Consider the following 23680-nt stretch of genomic DNA (forward strand, 5'->3'; position numbering starts at 1 on the left):
TGGCAGGATGTGGCCCCGTTCTTTTTGATGGATCTGCAAAAAATGCACATCCTTATGTCCGTTCCGTAGCCCCGTAAAAAAATAGAACATGTCCTATTATTGTCCATTTTGCGGACAAGGATAGGCATTGTTACAATGAATCCGCAAAAAAAAGGATGCAATACTGATGCCAAACGGACATCATCCATATTTTTTGCGGATCTGTGTTTTGCGGACTGCAAAACACACACGATCATGTGAATGTAGCTTTATACTGTGCTCCTGATGTTGCCACCCTGGACAAACAATAGTTTTAAACACCAATACATTACATCTTTGTCCTCCGCATTTGTGAAATCCTTTCTGTGACATCCAGGTTTCATTTAGAGTGTGATTTTGAAACATACTGAGGCAGGCCAAGTCCTCCAAAGTACGTCTCCTTTGGGCTACACAATTACAATCATCACCCACTATTTTTTCCAAAACCTGGGGAAATGTATCAAGCTTGTACATCAGTTTTCTGGCGTACGAAAGTCACCAATTTGTCACAATTCCCATCTTGCACCAAAATTTGTAACACTTTCCTTTTCTCCACTGTTCGCCTCCCTTTTACAAAAAGTGGACGGGCCATGGGCTTGACCTCCGCAACCTGACACATAAATTGGAAATCGACTCCAGCTCCCTTGTTAATGTAGATTTCATTTTCATGGTAGACTGTATTATGTTCTGTTTGACCCTTCCCACATCCTTTTGAGTCTCATGTGATGTAGAAAAATGTAGAGTGTAATTCAGACTTGGAACATGATATACAGTATCTAGTAATATCTCCACTACCTATTTTTCCATCTTCCCATTGAAGAGCAGAAGATGGGAGACATAGAGGAGGTGAGTTTCTAGTGGAGCAGTGGTTAAGGCTACTTTCACACTAGCTGTTTGGTTTTCCGGTATTAAGATCCGTTATAGGGACTCGATACCGGAAATAAATGCTCCCGTCTTGTCCCCATTCATGGTCAATAGGGACAAAACTAAACTGAACAGAACGAAATGCTCCAAAATGCATTCCGTTCCGTTTAGTTGTGTTCCCATACTAGAGAGCAAACCACAACATGTTGTAGTTTGTTTTCCGTTCTGGGATGTGGAGCAAGACGGCATGACCCCCCCCAATGCAAGTCAATGGGGATGGATTTGTTTTCTCTGTCACAATCTGCCACAATAGAAAACGGATCCATCCTCCATTGACTTTCAATGAAGTTCATGACAGATCCGTCTTGACAATGTTAAAGATAATACAACTGGATCTGTTCATAATGGATGCAGATGGTTGTATTATCAGTAATGGAAGTGTTTTTGCTGAACCCTGCCAGATCCAGTAAAAATGCTACTGTGAAAGTAACCTTAAAGCTGTGACAGCAACATTAAAAAAATGCTGTATGAATGTCCCATAAGTTTTGTTCATTTTCGGCATAAAAATGTAATTTACTTGCTGTTTCACTATCATTACAGTGATAACAAATATATATGTGTGTGTACAGTACAGACCAAAAGTTTGGACACACCTCATTCAAAGAGTGTTCTTTATTTTCATGACTATGAAAATTGTAGATTCACACTGAAGGCATCAAAACTATGAATTAACACATGTGGAATTATATACATAACAATAAAGTGTGAAACAACTGAAAATATGTCATATTCTAGGTTCTTCAAAGTAGCCACCTTTTGCTTTGATTACTGCTTTGCACACTCTTGGCATTCTCTTGATGAGCTTCAAGAGGTAGTCACCTGAAATGGTTTTCACTTCACAGGTGTGCCCTGTCAGGTTTAATAAATGGGATTTATTGCCTTATAAATGGGGTTGGGACCATCAGTTGCATTGTGTAAAAGTCAGGTGGATACACAGCTGATAGTCCTACTGAATAGACTGTTAGAATTTGTATTATGGCAAGAAAAAGCAGCAAGTAAAGAAAAATGAGTGGCCATCATTACTTTAAGAAATGAAGGTCAATCAGTCCGAAAAATTGGGAAAACTTTGAAAGTGTCCCCAAATGCAGTCACAAAAACCATCAAGCGCTACAAAGAAACTGGCTCACATGCGGACCGCCCCAGGAAAGGAAGACCAAGAGTCACCCCTGCTGCGGAGGATAAGTTCATCCGAGTCACCAGCCTCAGAAATTGCAGGTTAACAGCAGCTCAGATTAGAGACCAGGTCAATGCCACACAGAGTTTTAGTAGTAGACACATCTCTAGAACAACTGTTAAGAGGAGACTGTGTGAATCAGGTCTTCATGGTAGAATATCTGCTAGGAAACCACTGCTAAGGACAGGCAACAAGCAGAAGAGGCTTGTTTGGGCTAAAGAACACAAGGAATGGACATTAGACCAGTGGAAATCTGTGCTTTGGTCTGATGAGTCCAAATTTGAGATCTTTGGTTCCAACCACCGTGTCTTTGTGCGACGCAGAAAAGGTGAACGGATGGACTCTACATGCCTGGTTCCCACCGTGAAGCATGGAGGAGGAGGTGTGATGGTGTGGGGGTGACACTGTTGGGGATTTATTCAAAATTGAAGGCATACTGAACCAGCATGGCTACCACAGCATCTTGCAGCGGCATGCTATTCCATCCGGTTTGCGTTTAGTTGGACCATCATTTATTTTTCAACAGGACAATGACCCCAAACACACCTCCAGGCTGTGTAAGGGCTATTTGACCATGAAGGAGACTGATGGGGTGACCATGACCATGACCATGAAGGACCTGAACCCAATCGAGATGGTTTGGGGTGAGCTGGACCGCAGAGTGAAGGCAAAAGGGCCAACAAGTGCTAAGCATCTCTGGGAACTCCTTCAAGACTGTTGGAAGACCATTTCAGGTGACTACCTCTTGAATCTCATCAAGAGAATGCCAAGAGTGTGCAAAGCAGTAATGAAAGCAAAGGGTGGCCACTTTGAAGAACCTAGAATATGACCTAGAATATGACATATTTTCAGTTGTTTCACACTTTTTTGTTATGTATATAATTCCACGTGTTAATTCATAGTTTTGATGCCTTCTTTGTGAATCTACAATTTTCATAGTCATGAAAATAAAGAAAACTCTTTGAATGAGAAGGTGTATCCAAACTTTTGGTCTGTACTGTGTATATATGTATATATATATATATATATATATAATCATTTATTTTTTTCCTCACAAATAAAACTTAATAAAAAAATAAATAAAAAAAGAAAATTAATTTGCATTGCCACCTCCTAAGACCCATAGCTGTTTTAATTTTTATTTTTGCATAGGTGTGTGAGGGATTGATTTTTGCAGGACCACTTGGAATTTTCATTGGTATCAACCATATTTGATCACTTTTGTATTTCATTTTTCTGGCTAACAAGAAAACGTAGCAATTCTGGCATAGTTTTTTATTTTATTTTTTTATTGGTGTTCATTAGGAGTGAGCGAATCAAGCTTCGGATCCAAGATCTGAAGTCGGTTCATTGTAAAACTTATTTTTAATGCAGTATTTTATGGTCACTATTTCCCAGGTGTCGCTCAACCTGCACATCTGTTGTTCTGTCAGGTCTGTTGGTTAGTACTAAGTCCAGTATGGCCATCCCCTAGTCGAGTCCTGAACCAGTTGGGAAAGGTAATTGTCTTTGGTTATTGCCAAGAACCTGTTTCCATTATGAGATTTACACCTTTCAGTTTCCCAGTCTAAATCTTGGAAGTTTAAGTCTCCCATAATAATGACCTCATTATGATTTGCCACCTTGTCTGTCTCATTTAGTAGTAGATGTTCTGTGGACTGTGGTATATGAGGTGGCTTATAACAAACTCATATCAGTATTTTATTATTGGTTTTCCCGCCATGTAGTTCCACCAACAGTGACTTCACATGTCCTTTTCCCTCAGTTATATCTTCCCGGAGTGTAGGCTTTAGACAGGACTTTACATAAAGGCAAACCCTTCCCCTCACCAATTTTGACGATTCTTTCTAAACTGTAATCCTGTACATTAACTGCCCAGCCATAGCTATCATCCAACCATGTCTCAGTTATTCCCACTATTCCAGTTCACCAGTTTTATTAGTCATGCTTCTAGCATTAGTATACAGGGAGTGCAGAATTATTAGGCAAGTTGTATTTTTGAGGATTAATTTTATTATTGAACAACAACCATGTTCTCAATGAACCCAAAAAACTCATTAATATCAAAGCTGAATATTTTTGGAAGTAGTTTTTAGTTTGTTTTTAGTTTTAGCTATTTTAGGGGGATATCTGTGTGTGCAGGTGACTATTACTGTACATAATTATTAGGCAACTTAACAAAAAACAAATATATACCCATTTCAATTATTTATTTTTACCAGTGAAACCAATATAACATCTCAACATTCACAAATATACATTTCTGACATTCAAAAACAAAACAAAAACAAATCAGTGACCAATATAGCCACCTTTCTTTGCAAGGACACTCAAAAGCCTGCCATCCATGGATTCTGTCAGTGTTTTGATCTGTTCACCATCAACATTGTGTGCAGCAGCAACCACAGCCTCCCAGACACTGTTCAGAGAGGTGTACTGTTTTCCCTCCTTGTAAATCTCACATTTGATGATGGACCACAGGTTCTCAATGGGGTTCAGATCAGGTGAACAAGGAGGCCATGTCATTAGATTTTCTTCTTTTATACCCTTTCTTGCCAGCCACGTTATGGAGTACTTGGACGCGTGTGATGGAGCATTGTCCTGCATGAAAATCATGTTTTTCTTACCTTGCAGACTCCTTCCTGTACCACTGCTTGAAGAAGGTGTCTTCCAGAAACTGGCAGTAGGACTGGGAGTTGAGCTTGACTCCATCCTCAACCCAAAAAGGCCCCACAAGCTCATCTTTGATGATACCAGCCCAAACCAGTACTCCACCTCCACCTTGCTGGGGTCTGAGTCGGACTGGAGCTCTCTGCCCTTTACCAATCCAGCCATCTGGCCCATCAAGACTCACTCTCATTTCATCAGTCCATAAAACCTTAGAAAAATCAGTCTTGAGATATTTCTTGGCCCAGTCTTGACGTTTCAGCTTGTGTGTCTTGTTCAGTGCTGGTCGTCTTTCAGCCTTTCTTACCTTGGCCATGTCTCTGAGTATTGCACACCTTGTGCTTTTGGGCACTCCAGTGATGTTGCAGCTCTGAAATATGGCCAAACTGGTGGCAAGTGGCATCTTGGCAGCTGCACGCTTGACTTTTCTCAGTTCATGGGCAGTTATTTTGCGCCTTGGTTTTTCCACACGCTTCTTGTGACCCTGTTGACTATTTTGAATGAAACGCTTGATTGTTCGATGATCACGCTTCAGAAGCTTTGCAATTTTAAGAGTGCTGCATCCCTCTGCAAGATATCTCACTATTTTTGACTTTTCTGAGCCTGTCAAGTCCTTCTTTTGACCCATTTTGCCAAAGGAAAGGAAGTTGCCTAATAATTATGGACACCTGACATAGGGTGTTGATGTCATTAGACCACACCCCTTCTCATTACAGAGATGCACATCACCTAATATGCTTAATTGGTAGTAGGCTTTTGAGCCTATACAGCTTGGAGTATGACAACATGCATAAAGAGGATGATGTGGTCAAAATACTCATTTGCCTAATAATTCTGCACGTAGTGTACATACACTGAGCAAAAATATAAATGCAAAGATCTGAAACATTTTCTACATAAACAAAAGACCTAATACTCTTAAATATTGTTCACAAGGTGTGGCATATCAAGGTGCTGATTAGATAGCATGAATATTGCACAGTTGTGCCTTAGACTGCCTACAATAAAAGACCACTCTGAAATGTGCAGTTTGATCACACAGCACAATGCCACAGATGTTGCAACGTTTGAGGGAGCGGTGTAACAGGGTGCCGAAGGCACACTCGGTCTCCCATCAGCCGCAGACCAGCTACTTAGCTTCGGGAGCGAGGATCTGTGTTTTACCTCGTTCCCAGGGTGGCTTTGCTAGCTGGGAGGCTCACTGCTCCTAGGTCTGCCTTGAGCACCGAGCTGATCACTCGGTGCTCGACTGGTCGGTCTGTCGGTCATGTGATGCTGGCCACGTCACATGACCCTCACTCCCCACTATAAATACAGGCAGCCTGCTGGCCACAGGTTGCCTGTTAATTCTAGGTTCCTGGCATTTTGTTGGACTACTGAATACTACCTGACCCTGTTCCCTGACGATCCTTTCCCTGCTCCTCCTGTACTGCGCGTCTCTCCTGGTATCCTGACCCCGGCTTCCACCTGACGATTCTTTGCGAACTCCTGTTGTACTTCGTTTCTATCCTGGTATTTGACCTCGGCTTTTCCTAACTATTCTCTGCTCATTCCTTAGTACTGCGTAGCTCTCTAGGTATTGACCCGGTCTGTTCATGTTCCGTTATTTGTCTTATCTGTCTTCCCAGCACGTATCCTAAGTTAGGGACTGCCGTCTAGCTGTCCCCTGTCATTAGGACTTGCGAGGCAAGTAGGCAGGGCCAGGGGTGAGGGTGGAGCACAGTGGTCACTATCCTCCCCCCTGTGTGTAGTGTACGTGACCGTCTCAAGCGTGTAATTGGCATACTGACTGCAGGAATGTCTACCAGAGCTGTTGCCCGTGCAATGAATGTTCATTTCTCTACCATAAACTGTCTCCAAAGGCATTTCAGAGAATTTGGCAGTACATCCAAAGGGCCTCACAACCGCAGACGACGTGTAACCACACCAACCCAGGACCTGCACATCCAGCATGTTCTCCTCCATGATTGTCTGAGACCGGCCACCAGGACCGCAGCAGCAGCTTTGCATAACCAAATAATTTCTGCACAAAATGTCAGAAACAGTCTCAGGGAAGCTCATTTGCATGCTCGTCATCCTCATCAGGGTCTGGACCTGACTGCAGTTTGTCTTCTTGAGTGGGCAAATGCTCACATTCGATTGCATCTGGCATGTTGGAGAGGTGTTCTGTTCACGGATAAATCCCGGTTTTCACTGTTCAGGGCAGATGGCAGACAGCGTGTGTGGCGTCGTGTGGGTGAGCAGTTTGCTGACGTCAACATTGTGGATTGAGTGGCTCATGAGTGGCTCATGGTGGCGGTGGGGTTATGGTATGGGCAGGCGTATATTATGGACAACGATCACAGGTGCATTTTATTGATGGCATTTTGATTGCACAGAGATACCGTGATGAGATCCTGAGGCCTTTTATTGTGGGCAGTCTAAGGCACACCTGCGCAATATTCATGCTTAGAGATGGCCTTGCGGTTCGCTCAGCGGTCGTTTTGCGCCAAACTTTGCTCGTTCGTGATTCACCAAACGGGTAAACATATGGCAATATTCGGCCCGCCATTTTCCTCTACATTGTGAAGAACTTTGACCCATCCAGACAATTCAATAATCCGCAGCACTCGCCGGCAAATGATGAAAATAGTGGTGATTTATTCACTCAAGCAGCCAGTATACAGCGACGTTTCGACCTCAGTTGGTCTTTATCTATTACCACTGCTTGATAAAGACCAACTGAGGTCGAAACGTCGCTGTATACTGGCTGCTTGAGTGAATAAATCACCACTATTTTCATCATTTACCGGCGAGTGCTGCGGATTATTGAATTGTCTGGATGAGTTGGGACCCCCAGCCAGGATCCCTATCTGCGTGCACCATTTGGCTTGTAAGCCATTTCCTGGTCAGTACCCAAATGAGTGGGATGAGTAGTGCTGCCAACCCCTGAATTTTCTGAACTTTGACCCATGACACATCCATCAGGTGGTACAGGACAGCCAATTGAGATGTTTCAGCACAGATACACCCCCATCCTCTAAAAGAAACCTGAGCTGGCAGACATTTTACATTCAGTCTTTTGCCAGTGTAGGGAAAGGTTGCTGTGCGGAGCAGGGACGGGCTGTTAGGGACACAAAACGCTAGATAAAAGGGCCCCAAAAGTCCTTTTAAGGACTGGTATAGGTGTGCTATCGATGGGTGTGACTTACTGAGGGGTGTAATATAATATTCTTTCTATCATAGAAAGTATATTATAGTGCAATTGTATTTTGCAGCAGTTGTGTGCAGTTCTGCTGTGATACTGCAGCTAGATAGAGGGACAAACTCTATTGGAACAAATCATTTCTACTGGTGTGATTTACCAGTCCCCCCCCCCCCAAAAAAAAAAAAATATTGAGGCAGGGGTGTTATATACCAATAATATACTTTCTTTATAGTGCATTTAGGTAGTGCACCATTTGCTGAAGCAGGGGTGTGATATACCAATACTCCCTAAAATTACATAGCCAATATTTCGCATTGAAAAAAAGAATGATTGGAGATCGTAAATTCGAATAATACATCTGGTATGTCACTATTTGTGCACTTCTAGTAATTATTTGGTGGCTGCAAATATGACCTGAAAGTTTTTCAGGTTCTCCTGCCATTCAATTCTATGGGGCCCGCTGTGAACACATTGCTCGCGCTGTCTAATTATTCATGCTGTCTAATCAGCACCTTGATATGATATTTGAGAGTAATAGGTCTTTTGTGTATGTAGAAAATGTTTCAGATCTTTGAGTTCAGCTCATGCAAAATGGGAGCAAAACCGAAAGCGTTGCGTTTATATTTTTGCTCAGTACAATTAAGAGTTTTTTTGTGTATTTTTTTATTTATTTTTTACCCTACACCATGAACTGTTCTAGTCTCGCTTTCCACTCCTCCTCCAGTTTCATTACCTCGCCTCAGGTCTCTATCTGCATTATCTTCCCCTCCTATAATGTAATTACCCTCCCCAGTCCCTAGTTTAAGCACTCCTCCAACCTTCTAGCCATCTTCTCCCCCAAGACACCCATACCTACTACAGAGCCTGTGGCCGACTGAGAAGGCCCAGTTCTCCAGGATGCCTTTCTGGTGTGGCTCATGGTATAAGTTGTATTTCAGAAAACACTACCTTTGAGGTCTTTGCCCTAATCTTATGACCTAAATCCCTAAACAAATTTTTAAGGCCGATCCACCTATCTCAAACTTTTTCATTGGTTCTAATGCGGACCATGACCGCTGGATCTTCGCCAGCCCCTCCCAGTCACAATATGTCAAACTCGATCACCAGGAAGACAACACAACGTTCAACGATCCTGGTCTTTGTGACTGGTGCTCCCTATCTGGTGTCTGAGCTATTGTCCCTCACCTTGCTGCAGTGTCTGTAAAGCTGTATTTTGCTCATCGCTCTGCTGTCTGGTCGCACTGATCCTTTTTTGAAACTGTGCTCTTGAATTTTTCTGATCTCTCTGAAGTATTGGTCTCATAGGAGAATAATATCTTGTTCCTGAGTATCCTTCTGGAGTGTTGGTCTCACAATGGTTCCTGGGAGTAGGAGCTCTGCATGTGCTTCCTTACTCCTTTACTATGTGAACAGAAGCCCTCTCTCCTCACCTTTGTCTAGCTGGATTGGAACTCTCCATCCTGGCAGGAAGCAGGACCATCCTACTTCTACCAAGAGAGGAGGAACAGGGTGGTTAGCCCTGTTTCTGCCAACCTTTGCCAACCATATCTTACTCTTCCTGGTACACTTTGCCAAAACAATAAAAATACATAACATTACAATACTTTTCAAACATGCAGATACCCCCCTGGGTTACTACACATACGCATTCAATAGCTGTCACCTGGACGATTGAGTGGTTGACAGCTATCTCTCCCAGGGGGGCTCCTGAGTCCTTCTCACAGCCGCCAGCCAGGTACATAATGATCTGATGCTCTTAATATTAATTAATGTGGGAGCATCAGGTTCTAATGTAGTGATGAGCGGCAGGTGCCATATTCGATTTCGACGAAATTTGCGGATATTCGATAGAATATTCGTTTTATATTCGTCGAAATTGAATATTCGTCATTATTATTTGTTATTGCGATTAATATACGTTTAAAATAATCGCGTATTGCGATTTTAACTTAAAGGCTACTCTCCTATTGAAATAGCAATGCGATTAATTCAAGTTATAATAATCGAATTTCGATTTTAACTTAGCACTGCTGTATTCCATATTCGTTAATTCTAGCCTAATATGGAATATAGCAGTGCTAAGTTAAAATCGAAATTCGATTATTATAACTTGAATTAATCGAATTGCGATTTCAACTTGGACCTGGTTTATTATGGTTGGCTTGGTAGAATTAGCGAATATGACGAATGTATTCGTCATATTCCACAAAACGAAGATAACGAAGTATTCTGCATCTTCGTTTTAGCTACCTATTCATCAACTTCGTTAATTCTAGCAATCATATAGGAAAGTTTACTATAGAGACAGCTAAGTTTAATTCGCTATGCGATTATATTACTTTGCTTTTTTTTATAAATAGAATAATTATAATAATTATCAGGTATTATAATTATTCTATTTATAAAAAAAAAAAAAGCAGTCATATAATCGCATAACGAATTAAACTTAGCTGTCTCTATAGTAAACTTTCCTATATGATTGCTAGAATTAGCGAAGTTGACGAATAGGTAGCTAAAACGAAGATGCAGAATACTTCGTTATCTTTGTTTTGTGGAATATAACGAATATATTCGTCATATTCGCTCATTCTACCAAGTCAACCATAGTAAACCAGGTCCAAGTTGAAATCGCAATGCGATTAATATAACTCGAAGTAATCGCATGGCGATTTCAACATCCGTCTCCCATTGACTTTCAGTCCCCTATTAATATACCATCAGATCGGAGTTATCTCCAATCTGATGGTATATTTTAACTTGAAGCGTCCACATCACCATGGGAATGCCGCTATGTTAGAATATACCACCATCGGATTTGAGTTACATCGTGAAACTCAGATCCGACAGTATATTCTAACACAGAGGCGTTCCCATGGTGATGGGGACGCTTCAAGTTAGAATATACTGAGAACTGTGTACATGACTGGCCCCTGCTGCCTGGCAGGTGCAGCCAGGCAGCAGGGGGCAGACCCCCCCTCCCCCCCTGTATTTAACTCATTGGTGGCGGGTGCGGCCCCCCCCTCCCTCCCTCCCCAGTATTAAATGTGACCAGTGCAGCCTCCCTCTATATCAGTGTTTCCCAACCAGTGTGCCTCCAGCTGTTACAAAACTACAACTCCCAGCATGCCCGCACAGCCAAATGCTGTCCGGGCATGCTGGGAGTTGTAGTTTTACAACAGCTGGAGGCACACTGGTTGGGAAACACTGCTCTATATTCATTGGTGGCCATTGCGGATTCCCAGTATTAAACTAGACCAGTGCGGCTTCCCCCTCCCTCCCCAGTATTAAATGTGACCAGTGCAGCCTCCCTCCCTCTATATTCATTGGTGGCCAGTGTGGATTCTCAGTATTAAATTAGACCAGTGCGGCCTCCCCTCTTCCCCCCCTCCATCTAATTAAAATCACCCCCCCATCATTGGTGGCAGCGGAGTTCCGATCGGAGTCCCAGTTTAATCGCTGGGGCTCCGATCGGTTACCATGGCAGCCAAGGCGCTATTGCAGTCTTGGCTGCCATGGTTACTTAGCAATAAATAGAAGCATTATACTTACCGGCGAGCTGCGATGCCTGTGACCGGCCGGGAGCTCCTCCTACTGGTAAGTGACAGGTCTGTGCGGAGCATTGCTTAATGATCTGTCACTTACCAGTAGGAGGAGCTCCCGGCCGGTCAGACATCACAGCTCGCAGGTAAGTATAATGCTTCTATTTATTGCTAAGTAACCATGGCAGCCAAGACTGCCATAGCGTCTTGGCTGCCATGGTAACCGATCGAGCCCCAGCGATTAAACTGTGACTCCGATCGGAACTCCGCTGCCTCCAATGATGGGGGGGTGATTTTAATTGGGGGGGGGGAAGAGGGGAGGCCGCACTGGTCTAATTTAATACTGGGAATCCGCACTGGCCACCAATGAATATAGAGGGAGGGGGGCCGCACTGGTCACATTTAATACTGGGGAGGGAGGGGGGGCCGCACTGGTCTAATTTAATACTGGGAATCCGCACTGGCCACCAATGAATATAGAGGGAGGGGGGCTGCACTGGTCACATTTAATACTGGGGAGGGAGGGAGGGGGGGGGCCGCACTGGTCTAATTTAATACTGGGAATCCGCAATGGCCACCAATGAATATAGAGGGAGGCTGCACTGGTCACATTTAATACTGGGGAGGGAGGGGGGGGGGGCCGCACTGGCCACCAATGAGTTAAATACAGGGGGGAGGAGGGGTCTGCCCCCTGCTGCCTGGCAGCACCTGCCAGGCAGCAGGGGGCAGTCATGTACACAGTTCTCAGTATATTCTAACTTGAAGCGTCCCCATCACCATGGGAACGCCTCTGTGTTAGAATATACTGTCAGATCTGAGTTTCACGATGTAACTCAAATCCGATGGTATATTCCAACATAGAGGCATTCCCATGGTGACGGGGACGCTTCAAGTTAAAATAAACCATCGGATTGGAGAAAACTCTGATCTGATGGTATATTAATAGGGGACTCAAAGTCAATGGGAGACGGATGTTGAAATCGCCATGCGATTACTTCGAGTTATATTAATCGCATTGCGATTTCAACTTGGACCTGGTTTACTATGGTTGGCTTGGTAGAATTAGCGAATATGACGAATATATTCGTTATATTCCACAAAAAGAAGATAACAAAGTATTCTGCATCTTCGTTTTAGCTACCTATTCGCCAACTTCGCTAATTCTAGCAATCATATAGGAAAGTTTACTATAGAGACAGCTAAGTTTAATTCGCTATGTGATTATATGACTGCTTTTTAAAAAAATAAATAGAATAATTATAATACCTGATAATTATTATAATTATTCTATTTATAAAAAAAAGCAAAGTAATATAATCGCATAGCGAATTAAACTTAGCTGTCTCTATAGTAAACTTTCCTATATGATTGCTAGAATTAGCGAAGTTGGCGAATAGGTAGCTAAAACGAAGATGCAGAATACTTTGTTATCTTCGTTTTGTGGAATATGACGAATACATTCGTTATCTTCGTTTTGTGGAATATGACGAATACATTCGTCATATTCGCTAATTCTACCAAGCCAACCATAGTAAACCAGGTCCAAGTTGAAATCGCAATTCGATTAATTCAAGTTATAATAATCGAATTTCGACTTTAACTTAGCACTGCTATATTCCATATTAGGCTAGAATTAACGAATATGAAATATAGCAGTGCTAAGTTAAAATCAAAATTCGTTTATTATAACTTGAAATAATCGAATTGCGATTTTAACGTAATTCTCAAATCCGACAGTACATTCTAGTATATGGAGATGTTCTCATGGTCATGGGGACGCTCCATGAGCACGGAAGTCGGCAGAAGCGGCAACGGGCACTGACTGGAGCAGCCAGGAAGCCAGGAATCCAAAGGACAGGTAAGAACAACTTTAGGGAAGTGGGAAAGAAAAAAATATAACAATGAAAAAAAAAAGAATATTTGAAATATCAAATTTATATCACTATATTCAAAATATTCGCGAATTAGCGAAGTGCCGATATTCGAATATTCACGCTCAACACTATTCTAATGCACCTGGCCAGCAGCCCTCTTGAATTCAACTGTATCGCTGTCCTCAGGACAGTAATACACTTGAATATTGTAGCGAGATTGGTGGGAACTTAAAGTGGCCATGGAAAAATATAAAATAAAGTGGCCCCATGTTTTAAAGGGGGCAACATAAGAGTCAGCAATACCATAGTGAAAAATACTGGCCCATCACAACCATATACCACAGTGCAGCACAATATATTGCCCCAAAAGCTGTCCCTCTGTGATATCCATCAGTAGATGCCATTTTCAATCCTCCTCTTCCAGTTGTCTCTAATTCGTGGAGCAGGTTCTGAGGAGGTGAGATATGGCCATGGCAGTTAAATTCAGGAGGGCATATGCGGTTGCCGGCCAGGTACATGAGTACCTGATTCACAGAATGCTAAAGAGTAGAGTTGAGCGAACACCTGGATGTTCGGGTTCGAGAAGTTCGGCCGAACATCCCGGAAATGTTCGGGTTCGGGATCCGAACCCGATCCGAACTTCGTCCCGAACCCGAACCCCATTGAAGTCAATGGGGACCCGAACTTTTCGGCACTAAAACGGCTGTAAAACAGCCCAGGAAAGGGCTAGAGGGCTGCAAAAGGCAGCAACATGTAGGTAAATCCCCTGCAAACAAATGTGGATAGGGAAATTAATTAAAATAAAAATTAAATAAATAAAAATTAACCAAAATCAATTGGAGAGAGGTTCCATAGCAGAGAATCTGGCTTCCCGTCACCCACCACTGGAACAGTCCATTCTCAGATATTTAGGCCCCGGCACCCAGGCAGAGGAGAGAGGTCCCGTAACAGAGAATCTGTCTTCATGTCAGCAGAGAATTAGTCTGCATGTCATAGCAGAGAATGAGGCTTCACGTCAGCCACCACTGCAACAGTCCATTGGCATATATTTAGGCCTAGCACACAGGCAGAGGAGAGAGGTCCCGTAACAGAGAATCTGGCTTCATGTCAGCAGAGAATCAGTCTGCATGTCATAGCAGAGAATGAGGCTTCACGTCAGCCACCACTGCAACAGTCCATTGGCATATATTTAGGCCCAGCACACACACAGGCAGAGGAGAGAGGTCCCGTAACAGAGAATCTGGCTTCATGTCAGCAGAGAATCAGTCTGCATGTCATAGCAGAGAATGAGGCTTCACGTCAGCCACCACTGCAACAGTCCATTGGCATATATTTAGGCCCAGCACACACACAGGCAGAGGAGAGAGGTCCCGTAACAGAGAATCTGGCTTCATGTCAGCAGAGAATCAGTCTGCATGTCATAGCAGAGAATGAGGCTTCACGTCAGCCACCACTGCAACAGTCCATTGGCATATATTTAGGCCCAGCACACACACAGGCAGAGGAGAGAGGTCCCGTAACAGAGAATCTGGCTTCATGTCAGCAGAGAATCAGTCTGCATGTCATAGCAGAGAATGAGGCTTCACGTCAGCCACCACTGCAACAGTCCATTGGCATATATTTAGGCCCAGCACACACACAGGCAGAGGAGAGAGGTCCCGTAACAGAGAATCTGTCTTCATGTCAGCAGAGAATTAGTCTGCATGTCATAGCAGAGAATGAGGCTTCACGTCACCCACCACTGCAACAGTCCATTGGCATATATTTAGGCCTAGCACACAGGCAGAGCAGAGAGGTCCCGTAACAGACAATCTGGCTTCATGACAGCAGAGAATCAGTCTGCATGTCATAGCAGAGAATGAGGCTTCACGTCACCCACCACTGCAACAGTCCATTGGCATATATTTAGGCCTAGCACACAGGCAGAGCAGAGAGGTCCCGTAACAGACAATCTGGCTTCATGTCAGCAGAGAATCAGTCTGCATGTCATAGCAGAGAATGAGGCTTCACGTCACCCACCACTGCAACAGTCCATTGGCATATATTTAGGCCTAGCACACAGGCAGAGCAGAGAGGTCCCGTAACAGACAATCTGGCTTCATGACAGCAGAGAATCAGTCTGCATGTCATAGCAGAGAATGAGGCTTCACGTCACCCACCACTGCAACAGTCCATTGGCATATATTTAGGCCTAGCACACAGGCAGAGCAGAGAGGTCCCGTAACAGACAATCTGGCTTCATGTCAGCAGAGAATCAGTCTGCATGTCATAGCAGAGAATGAGGCTTCACGTCACCCACCACTGCAACAGTCCATTGGCATATATTTAGGCCTAGCACACAGGCAGAGCAGAGAGGTCCCGTAACAGACGATCTGGCTTCATGTCAGCAGAGAATCAGTCTGCATGTCATAGCAGAGAATCAGGCTTCACGTCAGCCACCACTGCAATAGTCCATTGTCATAAATTTAGGCCCAGCACCCAGGCAGAGGAGAGAGGTCCCGTAACAGACAATCTGGCTTCATGTCAGCAGAGAATTAGTCTGCATGTCATAGCAGAGAATCAGGCTTCATGTCAGCCACCACTGCAACAGTCCATTGGCATATATTTAGGCCTAGCACACAGGCAGAGGAGAGGTTCATTCAACTTTGGGTAGCATCGCAATATAATGGTAAAATGAAAATAAAAATAGGATTGAATGAGGAAGTGCCCTGGAGTCCAATAATATATGGTTATGGGGAGGTAGTTAATGTCTAATCTGGACAAGGGACGGACAGGTCCTGTGGGATCCATGCCTGGTTCATTTTTATGAACGTCAGCTTGTCCACATTGGCTGTAGACAGGCGGCTGCGTTTGTCTGTAATGACGCCCCCTGCCGTGCTGAATACACGTTCAGACAAAACGCTGGCTGCCGGGCAGGCCAGCACCTCCAAGGCATAAAAGGCTAGCTCTGGCCACGTGGACAATTTAGAGACCCAGAAGTTGAATGGGGCCGAACCATCAGTCAGTACGTGGAGGGGTGTGCACACGTACTGTTCCACCATGTTAGTGAAATGTTGCCTCCTGCTAACACGTTGCGTATCAGGTGGTGGTGCAGTTAGCTGTGGCGTGTTGACAAAAGTTTTCCACATCTCTGCCATGCTAACCCTGCCCTCAGAGGAGCTGGCCGTGACACAGCTGCCTTGGCGACCTCTTGCTCCTCCTCTGCCTTGGCCTTGGGCTTCCACTTGTTCCCCTGTGACATTTGGGAATGCTCTCAGTAGCGCGTCTACCAACGTGCGCTTGTACTCGCGCATCTTCCTATCACGCTCCAGTGCAGGAAGTAAGGTGGGCACATTGTCTTTGTAGCGTGGATCCAGCAGGGTGGCAACCCAGTAGTCCGCACAGGTTAAAATGTGGGCAACTCTGCTGTCGTTGCGCAGGCACTGCAGCATGTAGTCGCTCATGTGTGCCAGGCTGCCCAGGGGTAAGGACAAGCTGTCCTCTGTGGGAGGCGTATCGTCATCGTCCTGCCTTTCCCCCCAGCCACGCACCAGTGATGGACCCGAGCTGCGTTGGGTGCCACCCCGCTGTGACCATGCTTCATCCTCATCCTCCTCCACCTCCTCCTCATCCTCGTCCTCCTCGTCCTCCAGTAGTGGGCCCTGGCTGGCCACATTTGTACCTGGCCTCTGCTGTTGCAAAAAACCTCCCTCTGAGTCACTTCGAAGAGACTGGCCTGAAAGTGCTAAAAATGACCCCTCTTCCTCATCCTCCTCCTCCTCCTCCTGGGCCACCTCCTGTTCCATCATCGCCCTAAGTGTTTTCTCAAGGAGACATAGAAGTGGTATTGTAACGCTGATAACGGTGTCATCGCCACTGGCCATGTTGGTGGAGTACTCGAAACAGCGCAACAGGGCACACAGGTCTCGCATGGAGGCCCAGTCATTGGTGGTGAAGTGGTGCTGTTCTGTAGTGCGACTGACCCGTGCGTGCTGCAGCTGAAACTCCACTATGGCCTGCTGCTGCTCGCACAGTCTGTCCAGCATGTGCAAGGTGGAGTTCCACCTGGTGGGCACGTCGCATATGAGGCGGTGAGCGGGAAGGCCGAAGTTACGCTGTAGCGCAGACAGGCGAGCAGCGGCAGGATGTGAACGCCGGAAGCGCGAACAGACGGCCCGCACTTTATGCAGCAGCTCTGACATGTCGGGGTAGTTGTGAATGAACTTCTGCACCACCAAATTCAGCACATGCGCCAAGCAAGGGATGTGCGTCAAATTGGCTAGTCCCAGAGCTGCAACGAGATTTCGCCCATTATCACACACCACCAGGCCGGGCTTGAGGCTCACCGGCAGCAACCACTCGTCGGTCTGTTGTTCAATACCCCGCCACAACTCCTGTGCGGTGTGGGGCCTGTCCCCCAAACATATGAGTTTCAGAATGGCCTGCTGACGTTTACCCCGGGCTGTGCTGAAGTTGGTGGTGAAGGTGTGTGGCTGACTGGATGAGCAGGTGGAAGAAGAGGAGGAGGAAGCCGAGAAGGAGGAGGTGGCAACAGGAAGCAAAGAATGTTGCCCTGCGATCCTTGGCGGCGGCAGGACGTGCGCCAAACAGCTCTCCGCCTGGGGCCCAGCTGCCACTACATTTACCCAGTGTGCAGTTAGGGAGATATAGCGTCCCTGGCCGTGCTTACTGGTCCACGTATCTGTGGTTAGGTGGACCTTGCTACAGATGGCGTTGCGCAGTGCACACTTGATTTTATCGGATACTTGGTTGTGCAGGGAAGGCACGGCTCTCTTGGAGAAGTAGTGCCGGCTGGGAACAACATACTGTGGGACAGCAAGCGACATGAGCTGTTTGAAGCTGTCTGTGTCCACCAGCCTAAATGACAGCATTTCATAGGCCAGTAGTTTAGAAATGCTGGCATTCAGGGCCAGGGATCGAGGGTGGCTAGGTGGGAATTTACGCTTTCTATCAAATGTTTGTGAGATGGAGAGCTGAACGCTGGCGTGTGACATGGTTGAGACGCTTGGTGACGGAGGTGGTGGTGGTGGTGTTGGTGGTACATCCCCTGTTTGCTGGGCGGCAGGTGCCAACGTTCCTCCAGAGGCGGAGGAAGAGGCCGAGGCGGCAGCAGCAGAATAGGCCGAGGCGGCAGCAGCAGAAGAGGTAGCAGGGGGAGCCTGAGTGACTTCCTTGGTTTTAAGGTGTTTACTCCACTGCAGTTCATGCTTTGCATGCAGGTGCCTGGTCATGCAGGTTGTGCTCAGGTTCAGAACGTTAATGCCTCGCTTCAGGCTCTGATGGCACAGCGTGCAAACCACTCGGGTCTTGTCGTCAGCACATTGTTTGAAGAAGTGCCATGCCAGGGAACTCCTTGAAGCTGCCTTTGGGGTGCTCGGTCCCAGATGGCGGCGGTCAGTAGCAGGCGGAGTCTCTTGGCGGCGGGTGTTCTGCTTTTGCCCACTGCTCCCTCTTTTGCTACGCTGTTGGCTCGGTCTCACCACTGCCTCTTCCTCCGAACTGTGAAAGTCAGTGGCACGACCTTCATTCCATGTGGGGTCTAGGACCTCATCGTCCCCTGCATCGTCTTCCACCCAGTCTTGATCCCTGACCTCCTGTTCAGTCTGCACACTGCAGAAAGACGCAGCAGTTGGCACCTGTGTTTCGTCATCATCAGAGACATGCTGAGGTGGTATTCCCATGTCCTCATCATCAGGAAACATAAGTGGTTGTGCGTCAGTGCATTCTATGTCTTTCACCGCTGGGGAAGGGCTAGGTGGATGCCCTTGGGAAACCCTGCCAGCGGAGTCTTCAAACAGCATAAGAGACTGCTGCATAACTTGAGGCTGAGACAGTTTCCCTGGTATGCATGGGGGTGATGTGACAGACTGATGGGGTTGGTTTTCAGGCGCCATCTGTGCGCTTTCTGCAGAAGACTGGGTGGGAGATAATGTGAACGTGCTGGATCCACTGTCGGCCACCCAATTGACTAATGCCTGTACCTGCTCAGGCCTTACCATCCTTAGAACGGCATTGGGCCCCACCATATATCGCTGTAAATTCTGGCGGCTACTGGGACCTGAGGTAGTTGGTACACTAGGACGTGTGGATGTGGCAGAACGGCCACGTCCTCTCCCAGCACCAGAGGGTCCACTAACACCACCACGACCATGTCCACGTCCGCGTCCCTTACTAGATGTTTTTCTCATTGTTATGGTTCACCACAACAACAAATATATTATTTGGCCCAATGTATTGTATTCAAATTCAGCGGGATATAAATTTGAGGCCTAGTATTTAGGCGCTGGGTGACCGGTATGGATTTAGTGACAGAATTAGACTTGGAAATGCACAGAAGCGTGTGTGTGAAGTTATTCTGAATGACCCAATGTGCACCTTGAATATTATATACCCTTTTTGGGATAGATTTCAAATAGCTCTGATATAGCAGGAACCACTAAATTATGAAATTGCTAAATTGGGAATTGTACTTCAACCCAGAACAAAAAATGTGCTTTGACGGACACTAAATATCTTGCCCAGCAACAACAGTACAGCGGTGGGTAACGAGAGATTTAGAGGGATTTAAATTTGAGGCCTAGTATTTAGGCGCTGGGTCACCGGTATGGATTTAGTGACAGAATTAGACTTGGAAATGCACAGAAGCGTGTGTGTGAAGTTATTCTGAATGACCCTATGTGCACCTTCAATATTATATACCCTTTTAGGGATAGATTTCAAATAGCTCTGATATAGCAGAAACCACTAAATTATGAAATTGCTAAATTGGGAATTGTACTTCAACCCAGAACAAAAAATGTGCTTTGACGGACACTAAATATCTTGCCCAGCAACAACAGTACAGCGGTGGGTAACGAGAGATTTAGAGGGATTTAAATTTGAGGCCTAGTATTTAGGCGCTGGGTCACCGGTATGGATTTAGTGACAGAATTAGACTTGGAAATGCACAGAAGCGTGTGTGTGAAGTTATTCTGAATGACCCTATGTGCACCTTCAATATTATATACCCTTTTAGGGATAGATTTCAAATAGCTCTGATATAGCAGAAACCACTAAATTATGAAATTGCTAAATTGGGAATTGTACTTCAACCCAGAACAAAAAATGTGCTTTGACGGACACTAAATATCTTGCCCAGCAACAACAGTACAGTGGTGGGTAACGAGAGATTTAGAGGGATTTAAATTTGAGGCCTAGTATTTAGGCGCTGGGTCACCGGTATGGATTTAGTGACAGAATTAGACTTGGAAATGCACAGAAGCGTGTGTGTGAAGTTATTCTGAATGACCCTATGTGCACCTTCAATATTATATACCCTTTTAGGGATAGATTTCAAATAGCTCTGATATAGCAGAAACCACTAAATTATGAAATTGCTAAATTGGGAATTGTACTTCAACCCAGAACAAAAAATGTGCTTTGACGGACACTAAATATCTTGCCCAGCAACAACAGTACAGCGGTGGGTAACGAGAGATTTAGAGGGATTTAAATTTGAGGCCTAGTATTTAGGCGCTGGGTGACAGGTATGGGTTTAGTGACAGAATTAGACTTGGAAATACACAGTAGCGGGTGTGTGTGAAGTTATTCTGAATGACCCAATGTGCACCTTCAATATTATATACCCTTTTTGGGATAGATTTCAAATAGCTCTGATATAGCAGGAACCACTAAATTATGAAATTGCTAAATTGGGAATTGTATTTCAACCCAGAACAAGAAATGTGCTTGAACGGACACTAAATAACTCGCCCAGCTACAGCACTAGGGACAGATTTAGCTGGATATAAATTTGAGGCCTAGTATTTAGGCGCTGGGTGACCGGTATGGATTTAGTGACAGAATTAGACTGGGATATGGCCAAAAAATGAACAGACTATTGCTGGTTAAATGCACTTGGTGTGACAGCTTCACCCTGATGTAGGCTTTAGCCAAAAAACAACCACACCATTGAGGGTTAAATGCACTTGGTGACAGGCGCAGCTTGCCCCTGATTTTGTATATGGCCAAAAAATGAACAGACTATTGCTGGTTAAATGCACTTGGTGTGACAGCTTCACCCTGATGTAGGCTTTAGCCAAAAAACAACCACACCATTGAGGGTTAAATGCACTTGGTGACAGGCGCAGCTTGCCCCTGATTTTGTATATGGCCAAAAAATGAACAGACTATTGCTGGTTAAATGCACTTGGTGTGACAGCTTCACCCTGATGTAGGCTTTAGCCAAAAAACAACCACACCATTGAGGGTTAAATGCACTTGGTGACAGGCGCAGCTTGCCCCTGATTTTGTATATGGCCAAAAAATGAACAGACTATTGCTGGTTAAATGCACTTGGTGTGACAGCTTCACCCTGATGTAGGCTTTAGCCAAAAAACAACCACACCATTGAGGGTTAAATGCACTTGGTCGCAGCTTGTGCTGGCGCACCACAAGACACAAAATGGCCGCCGATCACCCCAGAAAAATGAGACTGACAAACGGTCTGTGCAGCCTAAAAACAGTGAGCAATTGAGGATCAGCAGCTCAATGATCCACAGCTGCAGATCGATCAGTTAATCAAGTCCTTTGGAGGAGTTAATCTGCCTAATCTCGCCCTACTGTCGCAGCCGCAACCTCTCCCTACGCTAATCAGAGCAGAGTGACGGGCGGCGCTATGTGACTCCAGCTTAAATAGAGGCTGGGTCACATGGTGCTCTGGCCAATCACAGCCATGCCAATAGTAGGCATGGCTGTGATGGCCTCTTGGGGCAAGTAGTATGACGCTTGTTGATTGGCTGCTTTGCAGCCTTTCAAAAAGCGCCAAGAAAGCGTCACAAAAGCGCGAAGAAAGCGACGAACACCGAACCCAAACCCGGACTTTTACGAAAATGTCCGGGTTCGGGTCCGTGTCACGGACACCCCAAAATTCGGTACGAACCCGAACTATACAGTTCGAGTTCGCTCATCCCTACTAAAGAGAGCTCACTATGTACCCGGACAGCAGCCATGAGGAGGGCTTAGGTGGCCCCCTGGGCATCAGACCATTGGGAAATTTCCCTGTAAAGTCTATGGCCAATCTGCTACTGTGCATGGGCCATTATTTTGTGCTACACTAAAGTATTGCTGGTCCTGCCTACTTGTGTTGTTCCTGTCTATTGCTGTCAATTTGAACTTGCGTACAACATGGGGCCACCTTTAGGTTTCCAGAACTACTTCAAATTCCCAATCCACCTCTGCTCCTCATGCACATTAGACTAATGAGTATGAGTGCCTTTAGTACAGCCTTCACCCAGTCTGCACAACACAGGCACGACAATCTCTCCACTGCACAAGTCAGCTGTGTCTCACTACATCCTGGTGCTACTGTGACAGCTCAAACCACCACTTCTAAAGCCTGTATTAGACAGACAGATTTTCTGCCAGACTATCTCTAAAGAGCGTTCGTTCATCGGGCAATCCAAATACTGTATTTTGACAGGTTTAAAAATGATCATTTGTAGGCGGCAGATAGTGGTGTGTAGTCATGATCTGCTGAAGGCAAACAATGATTCAGTATAGGGAAGAGCGAGGAGGAGATTATATATGTTATTATTCAACAGTAAATATGGAAGGTTAAATTACCACATTAGCAACACCTGAGGCAAGGGGTGTGGTCATTACCAGAAACAGCACAGATGCCTATTGATCCACAAGGTAAAACTGCCAGATCAAACCACATGTTGCCAGTCTCACTGATCTCCTGCCATCTGTCACAGGAACGTCCATGACACTCTCTCATCTTTAATTTTTATTGTATTTATCTTTTATTTATTTCAGTAATCATTTATCTACAACCTCTGCTTTCTCTCCCCATCATTGCTTCAACTTACACTTACACCCATGTGATTTTGACATTTCAGCTCAACAATTGTCTTTCTCAAGCGAGTGAAGGGATAACAACAGCTCTTGTGTGTGTGTGTGTGTGTGTGTGTGTATGTAAACATATATATATATATATATATATATATATATACACACATACAGTACAGACCAAAAGTTTGGACACACCACACCTTCTCATTCAGAGAGTTTTCTTTATTTTCATGACTATGAAAATTGTAGATTCACACTGAAACATCAAAACTATGAATTAACACATGTGGAATTATATACATAACAAAAAAGTGTGAAACAACTGAAAATATGTCATATTCTAGGTTCTTCAAAGTAGCCACCTTTTGCTTTGATTACTGCTTTGCACACTCTTGGCATTCTCTTGATTAGCTTCAAGAGGTAGTCACCTGAAATGGTCTTCCAACAGTCTTGAAGGAGTTCC

Source organism: Bufo gargarizans, chromosome 4, assembly GCF_014858855.1.
Source record: "Bufo gargarizans isolate SCDJY-AF-19 chromosome 4, ASM1485885v1, whole genome shotgun sequence".
Lineage (NCBI taxonomy): Eukaryota > Metazoa > Chordata > Amphibia > Anura > Bufonidae > Bufo > Bufo gargarizans.